Source organism: Dromaius novaehollandiae, chromosome 8 (genome assembly GCF_036370855.1).
Source record: "Dromaius novaehollandiae isolate bDroNov1 chromosome 8, bDroNov1.hap1, whole genome shotgun sequence".
Lineage (NCBI taxonomy): Eukaryota > Metazoa > Chordata > Aves > Casuariiformes > Dromaiidae > Dromaius > Dromaius novaehollandiae.
The window spans coordinates 16,240,695-16,245,481 of NC_088105.1; positions in this window are offsets into that span (position 1 = coordinate 16,240,695).

Consider the following 4,787-nt stretch of genomic DNA (forward strand, 5'->3'; position numbering starts at 1 on the left):
CAGTGGAGCAATACCAGCATTTCTTCTTCGGAAAAGGCAAATTTCCTTCAATAATATAAAATTCACTGATTAATATTCTTCTATAAAGCAAAAAAGGTCTGAATCTAAGTGCAAGGTCTGAATTCTAATCTAAGTATATAGCAAAAATTTTGAAGACAACTTCCTATACTTTTGTTGTTATATACTATAATACATACTATAATATATACTCTACTTTGTTATGCAATTGGATCACAGGTAATCTTTGTGATATTAAAATATCACAAAGCTCTTCTGCAGCTTTCTTCATTGAAAAGTATTGGGACAATTGATCTAGTTGTCTTTGTGCTAAATAAATATAAACAATTCAAACAGATGGTTTTAGATCCCTACATATATTTGCCATCATTGACTCGCCACTGGATCAGATATTGAAGGCATTAAATTGACTGAGAGATTCTAAGCACAGAGGTGGACATAATCTGCAAAAATCAACTAATACAGGAAACTGCCATAATTATTGGAACACTTACTGTAGAAATTGAGTTTGGTACATGGCTAGAATGAGAGGGGCAGAAGAAAGTGACAGCTCAAGATAACCAAGGCCAATGGGCTATCCTCAGAAAGTACAGCCCTATTACAGCTGTGTTACACAGCTGATGACATTAATTATTGGAGCTAGTCCAGACGGTGACACTAACCACTGAAGCTGCAGACCCAGTTAAAGAGCAGAAGAATCGCGGGACTCCACACTATTTGGAATTTGAGATGTGCACTTGAGAGAATTCAGAGAGATGGCAACTGCTATGAGCCATCTCACTGTGTTATTTTTGGGCTTCAAACCTCATTGATGTGAATGGGAGTGTAGGGTACGCAACAACTCTCAAATGCTGCTGTAAGTTTGCTACAGGATCAGGCCATTTTGTTCTTAGATACCCCAACACAAAAATTAAATCATACTCACTGATAGTGCTCATCTTGCACAGAATTCTCCATCAGTTGCTTTTTTTCCATCAGAAAGCCATCCTGCTTCATATTCTGCTGTTGTATTATTAACAGATGTTGGAGCAAAGTAACATGTACACATTTCTGAGACAAGTGTTACTAGGTGCAAACCACTGTGCGCTGCCCTGGGACTTGCATTCTGATACAGCACTGAAGTATCTCACTGCAGCATGGAATTATGCAGGTGCGAGGGGACCTCCAGAGGTCACCTAGTCACACCTCCTGCTCACAGCAGATCCCAGTAGAGCAGGGTGCTCTGGGCCCTGCCCAGTTGGGTTTTGAGGATCTTCAAGAATGGAGATTCGACAGCCTCTCTGAGCAACCCGTTAAAGCATTTGACCACCCCCATGATAAAAAAAATACACATATAAGACAGAATTTCCCATGTTAAAACTTGTGTTTGTTTCCGTTTGTCCTCCCACTATGCACCTCTGAGAAGAGTCCGGCTCTATCTTCTCTACACCCTCTCACTAGGTAGTTGCAGGTAACAGTAAGGGCCCTCCAAACCCTCTCCTCTTAAGACTGAACGAACCCAGTTCTTGCAGCCTCTCCTCGTACATCATGTGCTCTAGCCCCCTGACCATCTTGGTTGCCCTCCACTGGACTTGCTTCGGTGTGTCAATGTCTCTTGCAATGGGGAGCCTAAAACTGGACACGATAATCCCGATGCAGTCTCACAAATGCCAAAAAGAGGGAACTAACCCCCTCCCTTCAGCTGCTGGCTACCCTTTTGCTAATACAGGCAAGAATGCAGTTGGCCGCCTTTGCCACAAGAGCACATTGCTGACTCACGTTCAACTTGTCCCCCAGGTTTTCTTCTGCAAAGCTGTTTTCTGGCCTGTCAGCTCCCAGCCTGTACTTGCCAGGGCCTTGAGCAAACTCCCCCTTCTAGCGTTTCAGCTGGCTGAGTTAAGGAGTTTAGCTGACTGAGTTCAAGGTCAGTCCTTTCACTGATAAGAGCTGTTTGTTGTGAAGAAAGCTAGAAGAAGCCTCAGCAAGAGCCTGCCTCTTCTTCCCTTGGGAGCTACTTTTAAGCTGAAGCTTGCAGCTGTGTTGCAGCCGTATTTGCACCCAGTCTTGTACCATCTCGCTGCTGGCCCAGATCCTGACCCTCTGACTTGATTTCCTGGCTTGACCTCAGACCTGTCTCATCACAACAGACTTGCTAGGTGATCACTAGAGCCAGGCTGACCCTGATCATTGTTTCCAGACCTGATCCTGACTGACTCAACATCCTGACTCCTTGTCAGTGAGGCCATTGCCCTGCCTGCCTGGCTGTCACCTCAGCTTCTGACTTACCTTCCCTTGTGGAGCAGCCTGCCCTCACGTGGGGGGAAATCAGGTACCTCAGCCTTTTCCACATTGTTCGTCACTACGCCACTGCCGCATGGAGCTGTCAGCCCGCATTTTCCTTAGCCTTTCTTTTGCTGCCAACATATGTACACAAAGCCCTTCCTGTTGCCCTTCACATCTGCTGCTAGTTTCAGTTCCAGCTCAGCTTTGACTTTTTGCAGCTTCATCCCTGCATTCTCAGGCAACATCTCCGTATCTCTCCGTGGTAGCCTGGCGCTGCTTCCTCCTCCCGTGTGTCTCCCTCATGCCCAGTGCCGATTCTTCCTCCTGCGTGCCTCCTTCATGCACCTGAGCTCAGTCATGAGCATGAGCATGAAGACCCATGCTGGCCTTCTGCCATGCTTGCTCCACTTTCTGCACACCTCAATGGACCGTTTTTCTGCTCTGAGGAGGCTGTCCTTGAAAATTAACCAGCTCTCCTAGGCCTATTTGCCCTTCAGGCCTGTCTCCCACGGGATCCTGCCAAGAAGATCCCTGAATGAGCCCAAATCTGCTCGCCGAAGTCTAGCTGCATGTCTTGCTCACTTCTCACAGGATTTTAAACTGTACAGTCTCATGGTCACTGCAGCCAAGGCTGATCTTGACCTTCACATTTTGACCAGTTGTTCTTTGTTTGTGAGTAAGAGGCCGAGCAGAGCATCTCCCCTTGTCAGTTCAATCACCCGCATCAAGAAATTGTCTTCAATGCACTCCAGAAATCTCCTGGATTGCTTGCACACAGCTCTGTTACACTTCCATCAGGTATGAGGGCGGTTGAAGTCCCCTAATGACTACTAGGGCCTGTGATAAAGAGGCAGTCAAATAAAACAGAATGAAGTAACAATTCAACTTTGTGCACAGATCATATTTAGACTCCAAATACCCTTTCAAACACATTATGCAATATAGAAGACAAAACTCATCATGCACACTATCATGTCATCCAACAGCACGGAGCAGGAAATATAGTCACAATCACAGTCAAAAGAACAATGTAGACTGAATCATGGAGCCTTCAAGAGCTTGAGATGTCAGCCCTCCTAGCAAGAGAGCATCACTCCGAGTCCTGGACTTAGTGTTGACCCTGAAGAAGTGAGATCACTCCATCCTCATCACTACCACTTCTTGAAGCAGATAATCCTTGCATATTTCTATCCAAATACTGGCGTTCACAACACATGAGATCTGATAGGTTGTATTTAAGTATAATCATCTGGAAATGCTCATTTCCAAGGACCAAATTTTTTATTTCTGCTGCAATCTCCTGAAAAAATATATATATATATATATTCAGGGACCTTTCACATGTTAGCATGTAATTGCACTAAAACAAATAGTACAAGGGCATGTTCTCTCTGCTGTATTATCTCCTAAATTTCTTTGATGCCAGCTGTTGACATGATGTTTTGCTTCCAGGATTTACCTTGCTTCTATTGCAAAGTGCTACTGATGCCCATTTCAAGACGTGTTGTGAAAATTAATATAATTCAGCTCTTCACAGTTTGCTCATCTCATCTGGCATTGATTATTAACATTCAATTTATATATGTTAATCGGGGTTGGGCCTGTTCCACAGAGTACAAACCAGCTTGATTTAGTTAATCTGAAATTTGCCAAATGAAAATATTTCGGATAGCTTAAATATTCCTGATATCAGCATTTACACTTAACATTACTGACGTATATGTTAGTGACACATGACACCACAATCGATTTCAGTCATTTGTTCCACTTTTCCTATTAAATTATAAAATATTTTGCACAACATTCTTTCTCAAATAACATATAGTACGCTTGGCAAGCGGGAAGACACAGGGAATAGTTTTACAAAACAATATGTCATTTTTCTTTTTCACGGAACATATGTCAGCCACTAGCAGACTCAGAAGATCTAATCCATATGAGAGTTCCTCGAATGTGTTACAAAATACAGTTGGAATCTTGCAAAAGAAATTTCTTTCTTCAATTTATAAGTTTGGGGTTGCAGTTAGGTCTAATCCATCATTCACTCCAGTTAACAAAAAAAATTAGAAGAAAAATTCCTGTTTTCCATAATAAAAATATAAGATATTTCCAGGCACTAGTTAAGTTAAAGCATTAAACATGTTTTGAACTGTAGAACCTTTTGAATAAGCTTCTAGTTTAACCTGGAAACATGGTATACTGTGATTTTGATGTGATGTACCTTATTTTCAATTTTGTAATCTATAGGGAATACTAAAATTATGAGCAGTACAGGGTGTTCTGATATGAGTCTACTCAGTTCCTAGAAAAAATGTTTTACAGCAGACACAATAAGATGTGCTTGAAATAGTGTAATTGTAGTGTCCAGAAGCTAATCCAAATGTTTGCGGGTTCCCTCTGCTGCTTTTGCAGGACTGCCTCTGTTACATGTTATCTGTGAAAAACTTAATTTCTTATCATGTGGTCATCAACTTGTAACAGCAGTAGCCAAAAGAAATAATTTGCTA